This window comes from Kogia breviceps, chromosome 11, assembly GCF_026419965.1.
Source record: "Kogia breviceps isolate mKogBre1 chromosome 11, mKogBre1 haplotype 1, whole genome shotgun sequence".
Lineage (NCBI taxonomy): Eukaryota > Metazoa > Chordata > Mammalia > Artiodactyla > Physeteridae > Kogia > Kogia breviceps.
Window position 1 is genome coordinate 101,032,476 of NC_081320.1, and position 17,727 is coordinate 101,050,202.

The 17,727-nt window shown below is 42.8% G+C and overlaps 1 long non-coding RNA gene across 1 annotated transcript in view; it reads right to left on the reverse strand.

Moving 5' to 3' along the window:
- LOC136792102 (uncharacterized) overlaps positions 1-16,189 on the reverse strand; it is a 42,911-nt gene extending 26,722 nt beyond the window's left edge. The window contains exons 1-2 of the long non-coding RNA XR_010835269.1: positions 16,059-16,189; positions 1,547-1,622 (exon numbers count right to left, since the gene is read on the reverse strand). This is a non-coding gene — a long non-coding RNA (uncharacterized lncRNA). The remainder of the gene's footprint in view (positions 1-1,546; positions 1,623-16,058) is intronic.
- Positions 16,190-17,727: the final 1,538 nt, after the last annotated feature.

Genomic DNA, 17,727 nt, shown 5'->3' on the forward strand with positions numbered 1-17,727 from the left:
ACAAAAAAATGCCCCAAAATGGATATTAAACTGGACAAAAGTAACAAAACAACCATTCTAAGGGTTGTGAATACTAACCAAAAGCAAACAATGAATGGAGGAGTGTTTACTCATGAAAAGCTATTGAACTTTATATGCAGCAGTGGGAACCTGCAGTGGCCCTGCCTGGGGCTGCTTGCACCCCTCCTGCCAGCTCAGTGACTGCAGTGGCGCTTCCAGGACAGTGAAGGGAGGACACAGCAGAGGGAGAAAGCCTAGGATACTTCAAAATTGCCTGAGCATGAAATGAGCTCCTCACCCTACACACAGATCCCTCAGCAGAGGGAAGAAACCTTATTGGCATAAAAAGTTTTAGCACAAACTTTAAACAATCACCAGTTGAAAAATAAACTATGCACACTCAGGAGTGACCTCTAGGAATCCAGACCAAAAAATATAGGTAAGAATTAAAAACAAAATGAGCAAAGAGCTCACCAGCTCCACATCATAGGGGAGACAGATACTGGGGATTGAGTCCAATCCAGTTATTACAAATAAAACAAAAAATAGAAGCAACAACAATAACTCCCAGGGGAAAAATTCAGAGTTGCAACAATTCATTACCTAAAATGTCCAGTTGTCAATAAAAAATTATGAGGCTTGCAAACACAGGAAGGTGGGGCCCATATTCAGGGAAAGAGGGGAAGCAGTCAGTAGAAACTGATGGGGAGTGGGCCCAGAGGCTGAATTTAGTGGACAAAAATTTCAGAGCAGCTAAAAATACTTAAATTATGGAAACTCTATTTAAGGAATTAAATTAAAATGTGATAAAAATTGTTCCACAAATAGGGAATCTCAATAAAAATACAGGAACTACAAAAAATAAGCAACGGAAATTTTGAAGTCATAAAATACAATAATTGAAATGAAAAATTTTGGGTGGGCTCAACAAGTAATGGATTTGAGGTGGTAAAAGAAAGAATCAGTGAAAGTGAACAGGAATGAATAGAAATAATCCAATCAAGTAAAAGATGGAAAAGAAATGAGGAAACATTAATTGAAGAAAGATACCTACAGGACATCAAGGAAACCAGCACATGTAACAGGAGTTCCAGAAGGAGTAAAGAATGGTAAAGGGGAAGAAAAATAATGAAGTAATGGCTGAAATCTTCCCAGATTTGGTGAAAAACACTAATCTACAGATCCAAGTGGTTCATTGAAATCTATGTAGAAAAACATAGAGATCCACACCTACATGCATCAGAGTCAAAATATGGAGAGCCAAAACAAGGAGAAAATCTTGAAAGCATAAATAGAAAACCAGCTCATCACATACACAGAAATATTGATACAGTTAATGACTGATGGTTCAACTGAAACCATGGAGGCAAGAAGGCAATGGAATGACATGTTCAAAGTGCTCAAAGGAGCATGTGAAGCAAGAAGTCTACATATCCAATGAAAACTAGTACAGTTACTCTGGAAAACAATTCACCGATTTCTTAACCAAAAAAAAAAAAACACCATAAATTTATCATAAGACAACAATTCACTCCTAGGTACTCACCCAAGAGAAATGAAAACATGTCCACAGAATGTCATGTATGCAATTGATCATAGAAGCATGTCCATACAGCCCAAACCTGGAATCAAACCAAATACCCATCAACGTGGGAATGATGAACAAAATGCAGCACATCAATGAAAACTGCTCAGCAATTACAAGCAATGGACCACAGCGAGGTGGGTGAGCCTCAGATACGTTCTGCGAAAGACACCAGACACAAAGCACTCCATGTTGTACAATTCCATTCATATAATGTTTTAAGAAGAAAAAAGGCAATCTGTAGAGAAAAAATAAAGATCGAGAAGGGAGGACCACCTGGGACCAGGAGCCAGGATGGATGATAACAGGATGGAGGCACCTTTGTTTTCTGATGGAAATGTTCCAACACTGGATGGTGATGATGACTGTGCCACTAACTTCACTAAAAATCACTGAGTGATTTTTACACGCACAAAGTGTAAAAGAGCAGTATATGTAAATTACACCTCAATAAAGTCTTTTAAAATGAGTATAACTCATTACAAGAAAAATTACTCATGTATGAATCTCCTAATAATACACTTGAATAAATAACATTGAACTAGCAACCAGGAGTCTTTCCATTACCTGGAATGTATCTTCTGGAAAGTCATGTAATACTTTAAATCTTTTGTTTCCCCAGCTGTAAATCAGGCATAAAAAACACCACAGGGCTTCCCTGGTGGCGCAGCGGTTGAGAGTCCTCTTGCCGATGCAGGGGACGTGGGTTCGTGCCCCGGTCCGGGAAGATCCCACGTGCCGCGGAGCGGCTGGGCCCGTGAGCCGTGGCCGCTGAGCCTGCGCGTCCGGAGCCTGTGCTCCGCAACGGGAGAGGCCACAACAGTGAGAGGCCCGCGTGCCGCAAAAACAAAAACAAACAAAAACAAAAAAAACCCAAACACCACAGTGCCCATTGCAAAGGATTGTCTGTCTGTTCACTGAGTTAGTTAAATATTCATCTATTCAATACGCACTATGTGTCTGTCACTCTGCCAGGAGCTACAGATACAACCCAGAAAACCCAAACCCAAACATAAGACCTACCCTTGCAGACCTCTGAGGAGGAAATGAGACACGGGAAAGTCCCGAGGAAACTGTAAATCTCGCTCTAATTGGAGGTGATTATTAATGTGAAGGTCTGAGTGCTGGGAATGACCATAAAATGGAGCATCCTTATCACAGCCTGGAAAAGATATTTGCCTTAAGACACGGCAACATCCAAGTCTCGCCTTATGATGACAACTATTTCTACCTAAGATTCCAAGAGAAAGAAGTATCATGAGAGACAGTGACAATGGAAGGCGAATTACTACTTTATTATGGGTGGGATTGTTGAAAGAGAGCCTAGTGTAGGGTTCTGGTTCACTGGATGGAGCCCATGGAGTGACTGGGAGTCTGGGGGTGTCTGCCCTGCCTCAGAGGTCCAAGCCTTCATCTTGAACTTTCAGCTGGTCTCCTGGAAGGAAGAGACCAAGAGTAAGAGATGGCCAAAGAGCTGACTACTTAAGCCACATGCAGAGAAAGAAAATAAAACAGGGCTGCCCTCATCTGCATGGGTCCCCAGACCAGCTGGGCTGCCCTGACCCCACCCTGTCCTCTTCTCTGAGGAGAGCAAGTGTAAGGGTGAGCATTTCCTCCACCAAGATGGAGAGAATGTGCGGTCCAGCTATGGGCCCTAGGATGAACTCTGTCACTGCCCTGCACCTGACCTTGGCTTCTCCATCCAACTTTGACACATGGATTATGATGCCTGCACTACTTAGGTATCCCGCGGAGTGAGAACTCGGTGTAAGGAAAGCTTTAACTATCATACAAACTTCATACTCTTTTTTTCCTCTGTAGATGGAAAAAATATATGTTCATTTTTTTTTTTAATTATTTATTCTTTTTTTTTTGGCTGCATTGGCTCTTTGTGGTTGTGTGCGGGCTTTCTCTAGTTGTGGCGAGCAGGGGCTACTCTTCGTTCAGGTGCGCAGGCTTCTCATTGTGGTGGCTTCTCTTGTTGCTGAGCATGGGCTCTAGGAGCACTGGCTTCAGTAGTTGTGGCTCGCGGGCTTAGTTGCTCCACAGCATGTGGGATCTTCCCGGACCAGGGCTCGAACCCATGTCCCCTGCATCGGCAGGCGGACGCTCAACCACTGCGCCACCAGGGAAGTCTTATATGTTCATACTTGAATTAATTTATCAGCAACTATCACTTATTCAACAAACAGGAGGTGAGGATCTGCAATTTTCAAAGCGCCAACAATATACAGTTACATTTGTTCCCATGAAGGAGACAGACAACGGTGGGAGACGCAGGCAGTAATCAAATAAACACGCTTGTGGAGACATAATTACAAAATAAGATGAACATTCCAAAAGAAAGGGAACCCCATTCCCTAAGAGTGTGTGAGAAAGGAAGCAGGCGTGCCACCCCTGAGAAGGTAACACCTGAGCTGCGTTCTGACTGGTGAGGGGGTCCCAAACGGAGCAGCGGGGAGGAGGGCGTGAGGTGGGGTGGGGGAAGGGAGGGAGGGCAGGATGCAGAGCCACGTGATGGGCAAACATCTTCCGGCAGGAGAGAGGGGGACGCTGTCCGGGAGCCGCTGTCAGCCCAGGATGTACAGCCACAGCGTCGGAGAGGCAAACAGCGGGAGGTGAGGAGGGCGAAGGACCTGCCAGCCCCACCAGCCATTCAGCTCTTGGGAAGGATCTGGTCTTTATTCTGGCAGCACCGGAAAACAGAGAGGCTCCGCGTCAGCCGTACTAACTGCCTGTGTACTCACATCAAAGTAGCACAAATCATCATCATCATTTACTCCTATCACTTAGAATCACAGAGACAGACAAGTCATAATAAAACATTCAGCGCAAACAAGCCACCATCCAGTGAGGAAGCAAAGCACCAAGCCACATTATTTCAACAGATGCCTGGGTTCTGATCCAATACTCTTTGTGCTAAAACAGCTGACTTGGCATGTTTCCTCTTAACAATCTCAGATAACATTATAGGGATTAAACCTTCTTTCAATGACTGAGTTCATTTTTAATTGAATTATTCATTTATTTAATAAATATTTATTGAGTGTGTATGTGTCGGTCTCTGTGCTTAATAAATTATTAAATTTTCATCATGGTGTGCATGGACAAGGGGCCTGATACAAGGGTGGATAATGCTCTCATTTATACTCTCATTTACTACTTGAATTGATATTAGACTGTCATCATAAAATTACTTATCACGGCCCAGTTTCTCCAATGACTGCAGTGCCACTGAATGATCTATAGAGAAGGAAACTATTTTATAAAGCCCAGGCCTAAAAAATATTTAAAGATCTTTTGTAAAAGGATGGACCCATCCCCAGTTTCTAAAAGTAATATTTTCTCACTGTAAAAAATGTATTTAAAAGTACAAAAATAATAAGAATGAAAAGTACATTCTCAGTTCTACTACGTAAACGCAAGTGCTAATAAATATATTGGTATATTTTTCTAGATTTTTGTCCCCTATGTACAGGTTTTTTTGGATGATACCTTAAGATTTATCTCTTTTAAATTTAATATTTTTACAATAGCTTTTCCCAGTGTTATTAAAAAATCACTGTAAACATAATTTCACCTTCCAAATATCACCAAATAAAATGGTCAAATTTCTCTAGATTTTTAATTTTTTGGCCAACAGAAATATACAGCAGTAAGTACTTTGTTCATAAGTGTTTTTGCCCAAATGTAATAGATAACAACATTAATGGTATTTACTATACCACGCTTTCCATAATCTTATATGGTCTTATTTAATCTCCACAATAATCTTATTAGGTAAAAACATTATTATCCACATTCTCCAGATAAGAAGACAGAAGCTGAAAGCAATGACCAAGGGGCACGTCTAACATTTACTGAGCACTTGTTATGCGCCATCTCTGCACGATGCGTTCTGCAGGCGCTCGGGTAGTCCATGAGCGGTCGCCATGTTTTCATCCCCATCTTACAGGTGAGGAGACTGAGGCAGCAGTTCAGGAAGGAGCTTTCCCAGGGTGCACACCTCACCTGGGCTGGGGCTCTGACTTTATCCGCAGGCTGGCTTCGAAGACTAGCTCCCAACCAGCCCAGGGCTCAGATGGCTGGTGAACTGGAGGAATCGAGATCGTCCCCTTGGGATACGTTTCCCGAAGCCCATCCCTGCGCTGGAAGCACACCACTAAGCTTCACGACATCCGCCAGGTTACACTCCAGTTCGGAAAGGGGGACTCTGTACCCATTTATGTAAGGGCTATGTGTTTGTTTTCATCTTGCAGACGCGAAAGGGACCCATCCTTAAAAGTTGAGCAAAAGGAGTCTCGTGCACCATAGACTTATTACCAGATAGGCTTCGTTTAAGTATTGCACACTTGGTACCAGCTGCACCCGTGCACAGCCACTGTCCCTGGGCGTGGCTCCCCTCCCTCATGCTCTGTGGCTCCTGGTGGCTTTCACATGTCCCACCATCAGATCCGGGGGTATCCTTGCCAGAGTGACTTTCTGCAGGGGAGGAAAATAAAAAGGGAATCAAGTGAAAGGGAAGGAAAAAGAGGCAGAAGAAAGCACAAATAGTTTCTTTTAGCAGGAGGAAAAGTAAGTCAATCTGGGAGCTGAATATTTGAAACAGAGGTTACGAATTATGTCTCAGTAGTGGGGTTACCTGCTCTGCAGATCTGGGGCCTGGGGCTGATGAAGTGTCTGTGCAGCTAGGTGAAGCAACCTGCCTGACCACGGGTGAGCTCACCAGGTAGGACGAAATTTCTTTCTAATCAGAATGCAGGGCTCTGCAAATTCCCGCAAAAACCCACAACTCTCAGGATGGAGTACATTTGCCTTTGAAAAATAGGGACACTATTTACAGAAAGAAGAAAAGGGGGGTTTTATAAATAAACTCACGACAGGTTTTAAGGATAATCAAATAGAACTCACAAAAAACACTCTCATGATTTCAGTTAAGTGAATCTAAAACATACGGATAAAATTTCTCCTAAATTGTATATGCAATTTAAAAAATCAAAACAAAAAATGTCTTGGGCATAACACATTTTATTTTGATTTGGATTTTTTTTTAAGTGTCTATCACAGCAGCCTCTGGGTAGAGACACACAAAAATAAATATAATTAGTGACCAAATAAATCAGCAGCAGAACGCCACTATCCCCAAACCTCAGCTCCCCCATTCTTCTCATTTAATTTGTTGAAAGATCAACTTCTCATTCAATTTTGGACAGCCCGAACCCCAGCTCGCTCATTTAGAAGTAGCTCAACCTTCCTGGCACGTAGTGAGAGTGGAGATGATGTTTACAGAGTGCCTTGGTGACGTCACCTGCTGTACTGATGGCAAACGTAACTGCAGACTTTCTCAGATGGTTTAAAGCAAGGCTAGCATCGTGCCGAGACCCCAAAGTACAACACGTCACTTAAAGAAAATGAAACAAAAATGAAAGACGCTGAGAAATGAAGCCAATTACCTAATCATAATTGGGTCAGTTGGGCACACAGCATTGCCCTAGTACCACACAGAAGTTTGCTGAAAGTAACATTGACCCGGACCTGAATTTCAGGGGCTTAGCAACATACATCAGACCAAAGAGATCAACAAAGGTGGCAATCAGGATTAGCTCTGTCACCGAGTCCAAGCTCACTCGGCTGCCTTAGACCTCAGTAAAAATGACTAAATCAATAATCATCTCTAACTTCAGATGGCTCCCCTCAGAAAGGTCACTCTAGGTGTCAGTTACCCTCCTGGGTGAAACTTGAGGCATGGCCTGTAGTCCTTTGCCATGATGTTTGCTTCCATAATCCATTGCACGGCTGATCTGGTGGAGAACGGCTTAAAAAATCCCCCCAAGGAAGATGACGCATCCTGTCCTCTTTGACAAATGATTGGGGAGATGGACGGACATCAGAAAGAATATTTTTAAATGTGTTAAATTATTTAAAAATCAGAAACTCAAAAACATGTCTTTTAAAAGTGCCAAATGGGCTTCCCTGGTGGTGCAGCGGTTGAGGGCCCGCCTGCCGATGCAGGAGACGCGGGTTCGTGCCCCGGTCCAGGAGGATCCCACGTGCCGCGGAGCGGCTGGGCCCGTGAGCCACGGCCGCTGAGCCTGCGCGTCCGGAGCCTGTGCTCCGCAACGGGAGAGGCCACGACAGTGACAGGCCCGCGTAACGCAAAAAAAAAAAAAAAAAAAAAAAAAAAAGTGCCAAGAAGCAAAGCAGCAGTATTCAAAGGAAACATTTCCCATTTTGATTCAGCAAATATTATTGAGGGCCTACTCCCTGCAGCAAGGTCGACCAACCAATCAAAGCAGTCTTCGTTACAAGGCGTGGAACCCAACACACACCTTTGACTTGGTCCATCCTCCCCCGCCAGACTCTACCTGTTCTAACTCCAAAGCCTCTCTTCCAGCAGCCCCTTCCTCTCCATTCTCATCCTCCTAGCTCATACTCTTCACTCATCAGCACTACTGTGTAGGCTGCTGTCAATCCCCCCCCCCCCAACATTCAGGGATCATGCATAGAAACCTTGACTCAAACCCATTCAGCAGTAGATCGTTCCCCAGAAAGGAATGCTTTCGCCTGGCATGCAGCCACTGCCTCTATCTTTATTGAGTTGGTAAACAGTCCCCATGTCTCCATTCTAATTCCTTTACAGTGTAGTCTCATCACATTCTTCTTTCAGCTCTTCAGGAAATGAATAGAATTATGCAGTCCTAATGGATGGCTATAAACATGTATAGATATCATCTATGAAGACTCTAGATGTAAATCTTGAATCGTTGCCCTCAAAATGGGCTGGCCTCCAGGTTGCTGCCCCCATCCCCATGAAGCGGGGCCTGTGTGCTGCAGCCATGTTCTGGCAAAGCAGATCCCTGGGCAGGAAGGACTCAGGCTGGCCCTGCAGTTGGGGATGTAGGTAAGCAAGCTACACATGGTCCAGTGGTCCCCAAACTAAGGCCTCAAGACTCAGCCCGGAGGTGTGTATTCAAGTGGGCAAGGCTGGGTGGGCGTGGCGGAGGGGCAAGAGTGAGTGTGGTATGAAGGTCCTACACCCAAAGGAAAGAGCTCTCAGCCCCCGGAAATGTCCTTACGACGTTTGGGCCCCGGCAAGGCTTTCCATTCATCTCTGTTCACCCCCCCAAAGGGAACCAACCACCTCCCCTGCTCTCTTCATAGGGCTTCCAAACATAGCCCGGAGAGCGTGTACTCAGATAAGTGAGGTGTAATGAGAGAAAAGTCCCTGTGCACCTGTGGGAATGTGGCAGTTCTTTGCATAATTAGCATTCACCCATAAAATGGGACGGTGTGGTATGTGAGGGGAAAATTCTGTGGCACAAACAGCAGCTTTCTAGAAAGTAATAGTGATCTTAAGGATGAGCAGTTTATTCTAAAGCAAATCACAGGGGGTTACAAATTCCATCACTTACCAGGAGATGGAGTTCACCTGTCCTCCTCAGAGTGACACAGAAATGGACCCACAGGTGGACACAGGCGCCCAGCCCAGCGGGGGTCACTGTCGAGGTTGTCTAACTTTGTGACTCCCTGTATCACATGGGTGTGAAGCTTTTTCTTAATCAGAAAGCATTTAGGCTGGTGGGTGTGAGAACTTTGTATATAATACCTTTCTTCTCCTTTACCACAGTCATTTATTTTTCTAATGGGCTGAAATACCTTGGATTCGGCTCAGATAATACATGGGCTCCTGGACTGTGAATATTGCTTTTCAGAGGGCTGTGAACTCCAAGGGCTGTGAATTAAAAATGAAATCCAACCACAGAAGAGTGAAGGTTTCTTGATGAGAAGGGAGTTGGACGGCTAGCCACAGGCCAGGTGGGGACCATAGTGAATGAAGGAAAGGTGGCGATGGGGGGGGTGGGGTAAGCCGCCTTCCCAAGCCCCCGGCGCAGCAACGCCAATTAAGGAAGCATCTCTGCCCCAAAGACTCTTACCAAATGGAAATAAGACATAATAACAGCTCAGACCCTGCTGTGAAGCAGCGGGGAAGGTAATCAAAAAGACCCAGTGCACAGAAAAACGGCCGCTAGTGCGTTGAATATCTTCTGAAAGCAGCTGCCGAGAATTACAAGACTCAGAAGAAAGGGAGGCAGCAGCTGTAAATGTGCAGCACGAGAGGAAATGCACCTCAGCATTTCAGGGGAGTAGCGCCTGTTCTCCTCAAAGAAATCCCCGGGAACATTGACCTTCAAGCCATGGCTCCATTGGAGGATGCAGGAGAGCTGCACATTTTGTCAATCGGCAAAAGATACTTGATAAATATTCTTCTCAAATTATTTACCAAGTGGCTATCGTTCGTATCAGCTTGAGGGGAACAGAAAACTACTTAATGATTAAGTTTTAATTTAATAAACATTGAGCAGGAACCTGCTCTGTGATGTGCTAGATACTAGACAATGAAAACTCAGTAGGACATGGCCTTGGCCCCCATGGTCCAAGAGCTCACAGCCTCGTAAAGATCAAAGAGCTGAAATGATTCCCTATGTATCTCTTAGGTTCCCAACTGGTCAGTTAACTCAAGTTTCTCAGTCGGTGGTAATTAGCCTTTTCGGATAGACACGTGATGCAGCAGTGATACCGTGGGTTTGAGTCCCATCTCTGCCACATACCCGTTTTACGCCCTCTTAAAGGGTTTCTCAACTTCAGCTCTAGGGACATTTGGGGCTGGATCATTCTCGGTTGTGGGGCCGTCCTGGGCATTGTAAGATGTATAGCAGCATCCCTGGCCTCCACCCACTAGATGCCAATAACACCTCTTCAATTATGACAACCAAGAGTGTCTCAGACATTGCCAAATGGCCCCTCCTAAGAACTGCGCCAGTGTACATGATAAAAAAAAACAACAACCAAAACTCAAGAAACCAACTTTGCTGCTATTTACTTTCCATGTACCTCCATAAAAAGAGGGGGTTGAACTAAATTATTACAGCAAATCCCTGCTTCTGCAGCTTGACAAGTAGAGTGTTGCAGGGAAAGATCATGACTGTGACACTGGGACTGGCTTTAGAGCCCAGTTCCATCAACTTCTGGTCGTCAGCTTTGGGTAAATTCATCACATTCTTTGAGCCCTGGGCTCCTGCCAAAATACATATCTTGTAGGGATGATACAGGACTATAAAGAATGTATGAGTGCCCAGCCTATGGGAGACACTCCACAGTTCATAGCCAAGCCACTATTAGGATTCTCCAAAATCAGCTTTTCTGATCTAATCGGACGCCTGTGTGGTCTACAGGTAAATGTGTAAGCTGCTCCAACAGTCCCAAAGTGTTAATGGCATAACAGGATGAAGGTTTCCTCTCGGTAGGGACAGAGCAAAGGGACAAAGTATCAAATACTTTGATTAAATAGTTAATCCCACTAGGGGATTGTAAGTAAAGAAAAAAGTATTGTAAGTTAAAGATCACCCAAGAAAGCAGGTTTGCTTAACCGCAAAACCAAGCAGGCTTGCTTAGCAACAAAACCATGCAACCGAAGCATGAGATTTGCCCCAAAACAGTAAAACGATGGTGGCATGAGAGCCACATCCTGCCCAGAGCACTCGGTAGGTTAATGATTCCTAGGACACACTCCTCTGCACACACTAAAAACAAAAATATCAGGAAAAGGTCACATTATACTAAAGCCTGAGATGATGACCATTTCTAGCATATGTTACCACCCTTCTGCTAATATAAATTGTGCCATGATACTCCCAGCTTGACCACGTAGGGACAAGGAAACTCCCCCAGCCGACGTCGAGGAGGAGCTGATGACAGAAGCTTGACGTCTACTCAAGAATGAAGAAGATGATGATCTTCTCCCCCGCCCCACTTTTCCTTTGATTATTAAACTGTAGCCCACTCAGTTCTCAGGGCATGGCCCCCTCTTGTCCACTGCCTGTAAACCTCACCGTTTTCCTATTCTAATAAATCACTTCCTATATATCACTGTGCCTCTCCCTGAATTATTTCTGGGCTGAGACATAAAGAACCGGAGCTCCTTGAAGCGCCCCCACCGGGTACCACCTAGCAGTTTCATTCTTGCTACGGGAATTCCAGCGTAGACATTCCTGGCAGGTTTTGCTCCAAGGGGAGAGGCAGGGACCCAGGCCCCCTCAGCCTTTAACACCCCACCTGGGCCTGTGGCTTCTGAGGTCACATATGGGGAAGACGCAGACACTCCACCTTAGTCTGGAGCTGACATATTACTCCTCTCACTCTCACTTTCCACTGGCCAGAACTGGTCACCCAATGTCACCTAGACACACAAAATTGTAGAAAGCAGACAGCTCTTCTGCCAATTAGGCACTAAAAAAAAAAAAAAAAAACAAACTAATGCTGGCTTTATTACAAGTTGTTTATAAGATAAATGGAAGCTCAGGAGGAACAGTGTAAGGTAGAAATATTAACTGGTTTATAAGCTTCCACTTGTGTCATAAAGAAGATTGAATCATAAACCCCTTATGAAGAAATTACAAATATACTACTTGCAAGTACAGAACAGGTAGGTGCCTGAGGACCATTCAACATAGTATCTAAAGAAGTGTCCTTTGCTATCACTGTGGTTCTCAAAACACTATTCTCATTTTTTATTACCCTTGAATTAAGCCTAAATTCACAAAGTGGTAGTTTTTAATAAGAAACTGATATGGATATACAGAAAATGACAACTTTAAAGTCCATCTCTGATGAGTTCTTTTAGGTATTTGTATAATGAGTAGGTCTATGTAGCTTGTTTCTTTTTCATGAAATGAAAGTTGTGAATGCCACAGATAAAATCATTATGGTGGCGTATTACTTTGCCAGAGCTAGCAGCTGCCATAACAAATTACCAAAAGCTTAGTGGCTTAAAGCAACACAGATTGTAGAGACCAGAAGCCCAAAATGGGTCTCACTGGGCTACAATCAAGGTGTCAGCAGGGCTGCATTCCTTCGGCAGGATCCAGGAGGAATCTGCATCCTTGCCTTTTCCAGCTTTGAGAGGCTGCCTGCATTCCATGGCTCCCGGCCCCTTCCTGCATCTTCAAAGTCAGGAGGAGCATCTTCTGTTTCTGACTGTTTCCCTCTGCTTCTTTGTCACGTGGCCTTCTTTCCACTCCAATCCTCCTACCTTCCTCTTATAAGGTCCCTTGAACTGCACTGGGACCACCTAAATAGTCCAACAGAATCTCCCCACCTCAAAATCCTTAACTTAACTGAAGCTGGGAAGTCCCTTTTACTGTGTAGGCCACATTCTCAGGTTCTGGGGATTTGGACATGGACATCTTTGGAGGGCCTTCCTTAGCTGACCACGGTAGGTCAAGTAAGTGATACTATTATTGCTACAGCTCATTTACATATTAAATATAGAGATGTCACACAGTCCTCCCCAAGTTTAAACAAACAGTGAATGCTGCTGCTGCTGCTGTTGATGATGACAATTGTACCTATAGAACAGGGTAATATGAAGAGTGTAATGTGAAGAACTTCATTTTCAAACAATCTCAGAAGAAGGGTCGAGCTTCCAGTAGTGGTAGAGAGTAGGTTGCTTGGACCATCCTCCAGAAAACAATTGTAAAGCCTAGACAAAATATCTCAAGAGCAGTCAGTAAAGGAGACTCTGCATTTAAAACACAGGAGAGCAGTGGTGAGATTTATGAATTTGCACCTTTTTGCCAAAGGGCATTCTCCAATCCACTTGTGGCTCAGGGCTGATCATCTAGAAAGTGAGGGTGAAATCCTGGAAGAGGGGGAGCCACTGAGAAGAGAACACCAAAATCTGCCATAAGTTCTCCCAAACCACTGGTAGACTGCTAAACACACATGCGCAGGGGGATTCCCAGGGGACCCCACAAAAATGCAGCAGCTAAAAACAGAAAGAACTGAGTGTGAATTTGAGTAGCCGCTGATGCGAGAAGGACAGGGGTTGGAGTTTGAATTCAGACAAGTTCACTCCCTACTGGAACGAATTCAGCATGCTTCAACGAAACAAAAATACAGAGGCTCTACAGTGTGTCACTGTTAATATTCAGATTACAATTTTAACAATCACTATGCATGGAAAGAAACAGAAAAATGTGACCCAAAATCAAGACCAAAAAAAGGTGTCAATAGAAACTAAACCCAAGATGTCCCAGACGTTGAAATGAGCAGACAAGAGCTTTAGAGCAGCTATTATCAATATGTTTAAGAACTTAAAGGAAAATACACTTACAGAAAATGAATGAATGGCAAAACCAAATAGAAACTCTAAAGGTAAAAAGCACAGTATCTGAGATGAACTGTTAATAGGTGGGTTTAACAGCAAATTGGAGGCAATAGAGGAAAAAATGATCAACAGGAATGATAAATAATACAGTCTGAAGAAGGGAGAGAAATAGGCTAAAGTAAAATAAGCATAGCCTTAGTAAACTGTGGGCAAAGGCCAAGCAGCCTAACATATGTGTAAGTTCACTCTGAGAATGAGAAGAGAGAGAATGGGGCAGAAAATAAAATATTTAAAGACACACGGCTGAAAATTTTCATATGTAATGATAAATATCACCTAATAGATCCAAGAAGCTCAATAAAACCTGAGCAAAATAAATAAGAAGAAAATGACAATTATGCCCATCATAAATCTTGCTAAACCATAAATTTGTTAGAATCCAAAGTTAAAGAGAAAATCTTCTAGATTTTTCACCTAGAGAGAAGCAACACCTTACACACAGCAAGAAAAATGATAGAAATGATGGCTGACTTTCTCATTAGAAATGATAGAAGCCAGAAGACAGTGGAACTACATTTTTTAAGTGCTAAAAGAAAAACATCAGTCCAGAAATCTACACCCAGTGGAAAGTGTCCTTGAAAAATGAGGATTTAAAAAATATATATATTAGATAAAAAAGAAAACTGCAATTTTTCTCCAACAGACCTGAGCTGTAAAAATGCTAAAGGGAAGTACTTCAGGCCTAAAGGAAATAACACCAGATAGATGGTCACATGAATCTATATGAAGGAATAAAGAGCTCTAGATTTGGCAGATATTTCAATGAATATAAAAGATTGTAAATAGGTTTCCTTTTTCTTATAATTTAGTTAGAAGATATATTACTATTTAAAGCAAAAATTAAGAGCGTAATAATGTTTGTAAACATACTATATATTAATAACACTGATACAAAAGTTGTGCTGGGGATTCCTGGCCAGTGAAATAAGGCAAGAAAAATAAGTAGCACATAGAAAGAGAGAAATCAAACTGTCTTTTACACAGCTGCTATGACTGTGTAAAAAATGAATTTTCAAAACAACTGAGAAAATGAATAAGATCGCAGATAGGAGGTCACTACACAAAAAGATATGTTGTTTCTCATTCTAACAACAACAAAAGGAAATAAAATTTTTAAAAATTCATTTACAGTAGACTTAAACTAAGAAAATTCTTAGATATAAGTTTAACAAAAATGGGCAAGTTTTCTATATTTAAATAAAGTCATTTATCGATAATATTAGTTCTAAGTAGACAGTGATAAAAGATATATATTGTAATCCACAAAGCAAACACTTAAAAAAGTCTTTTAAAAATAGATAAGATAAATTTAAATGAATTTAAAGTGGTGCACAAATCATATTTGATTAACCCAAAAGATGATAGGAACAAAAGTCGCAGAGGAACAAAAATCAGATGAGATCCCACTCTGCAAAAAAAATAATAATAATAATATGATAGGCCTAAACTAAACCATATCAATGACCACATTAGATGTAAATGGGCAACACATCAAATGGAATGAAAGGAGGATAGAAGTGGAGAGAGCTAAGTTTACAATTAATCCACGGCCCAAGATTAACCTGCTTTGTAAAAATAGAGTAAAAACAGAATTTCATGTGTCGCTATTATGTTACTTAGCATCATCATGGCAAAGACAGCTTCATTAAAAATGTAATAAATAAATAACACAGTAACTTGCAAATCCCAGACAACCATTGAGGATCTTTGAGTCTCTATGGTGGGTTCAGTCTATTATTTAACTGACAACATAGCATTAGGAAAGAGTTTAAGTTCTCCCACTTCTATGCACAATTTTACATCCAAGGTGGGATTTGAAATTGTGTGGGAACAAGAGAGCTCAGCGGCCTCCAGAAAGCACTGGATGCACGTCATTACAGTAACAAGAAGGCCCAGCCCCTTCCCTCCCTCCCAGAGTCCTGCGCTCCCATGAAATCAAAAGGCTAGTATGAATCTTTGGAAAAGGAAATCAGGCCCAGTAAAGGGCAGAAAACAGGTATATAATAGAATTTTTTTAAAATAATAAATGCAGAAAAGACAAAGTTTTAGGTCCTGGTAATATGCATAAGAATGTTAGAGACGAAGAAAAGTTACCCAGTGACTGTCTCTCTCTCTCTCTCTCTCTCTCTTTCTCTGACATTTTGAAAAGTTCAGTAAAAGCATGAGGGATTGAAGAGAGGAAACACAACTTCATTATTTTAAAAAGGGCAAAGCCCCCGACCAAGGACCACCTGTCAGCAGGCTTACCGTAGATGCCAGGAGCCAGGGGGCGTCTGTGACAGGAGGCTCTGGCAGGACTCTTGGCAAAGCAGAGCTGGACGAAGGCGGCTGGGCAGGAGGGTCCGGCTGAGAGAACTTGGAGGAGGCTTTTAAGGGCACTGTTCCTGCAAAGAAAGAAATACTTTTATGAAATAAAAATACTGCCTTTCCCAATGAGCATCTGACAATGTTCTACTTCACCTACGCCAATGCAAGCAGTCCAAGATCTGATGACTGAGGTGAAGAATCTAAAGGGTAACTGCAGAGAAATACGCTTCAGCTCCCCATAACTCGAATTCGAGGGAACGTGGATAATTTTAAGGTGTGTTTTGAAGGCAGAACACAGCTGAGAGCCACAAATATTTCCCGATGACCTCATACTAATTGTTCAAGATAAGCATCACTTAATGAAGAGCAAAGGCAACTAACTCAACCAAGTGCTTCTGCATTCAGAGTGAAAACCTAGCACTTCAAGGCCATTCACCCCTGGAAGGCCATGGAGAGACCTCTGAGGTGGTAAGCAAAGAGCCTGGGATGGTCAGTTCCCACCCCCGTGCGCACCAGTTCACCTCTCCTCCAATCACTACCAGACCCCACATTTCTAAAAATCTCCTTTTCTCCCACCCACCAGCGCAGTAAAAGCTGATAGTCAGCCAGATTAGGTGTCATTTGTGCTTTTTTATGTCAGTCTAACTTTTCACTGTCTCTGAGAAGAAACAGCATGTCATTAGGTGCTGAGCTCACTCAGCAAACACGTGCCCTTTGGGCTCCCATGAATACTGCCCTCTCCCCGCACCTCCCCGTCTCCGCATGGGGAACAGCTCCTCTCCAAGTGGAAGAGGATCTCGCCGTAGACCAGCTCTCCACTTCGCTAACCATGGCCACATCAACCAGGCACTTCTCTGTGTCACGTTCACACAGATGTTCACTGAACCTTTCATGCAATCCTGCAGACAGGGTGCTATTACCTTAGACAGTGAGATAAATGAGTCACCGAGTGATGAAAACTGTCACACAAGGCATTCTAATTTTTTACTCCAATTTATTGAATAATAATCATCATCTATATGGAGCGCTGTGTTCAATTCTGGATCTACCAATACAAACAGCTTAAATAAGGCTGTTTCACCTTATTTAAGGTATGTTAAATAATTTATATCATTACATATCAAGGCTGTCTCACGAGTTCAAGTTTCACCTGAACTCGTGAAACTTACAACCTAGAGTTGAATATAAAAGGTAAGCAAGCTCCAGCATAGGACTCAGGACAACTTTTTAACCTCTCTGTGCCTCGTTTCTTCATCTCTGAAAAGGAAAACAAATATTTATAGCTACCTCTTCAATTTGAAAAGGAATTAAATAAGCTAATATGTAAGGTACTAAATAGCACCTGTTGTGTAGTGCTCAATAAACATTAGAAGGTAGTAGGTATAGTAGTAATAATTGTAAGCAGCGATTGTGGCTGAAACAGGAGCAGTAGCAGTTGAAAAGCACTAGTAATAGTAGCAGCAGCAGTAGTAATGGTGGTAGTAGTCATAGTAGCAGTAGTAGTTGTTATAATAGCAGCAGTGACAGTAATAGTAGTGGTAACAGTAGTGGTGGTAGCAATAGTAATAGCAGCAACAGTAATAGTAGGAGTAGCAGTAGTAATAGTGGT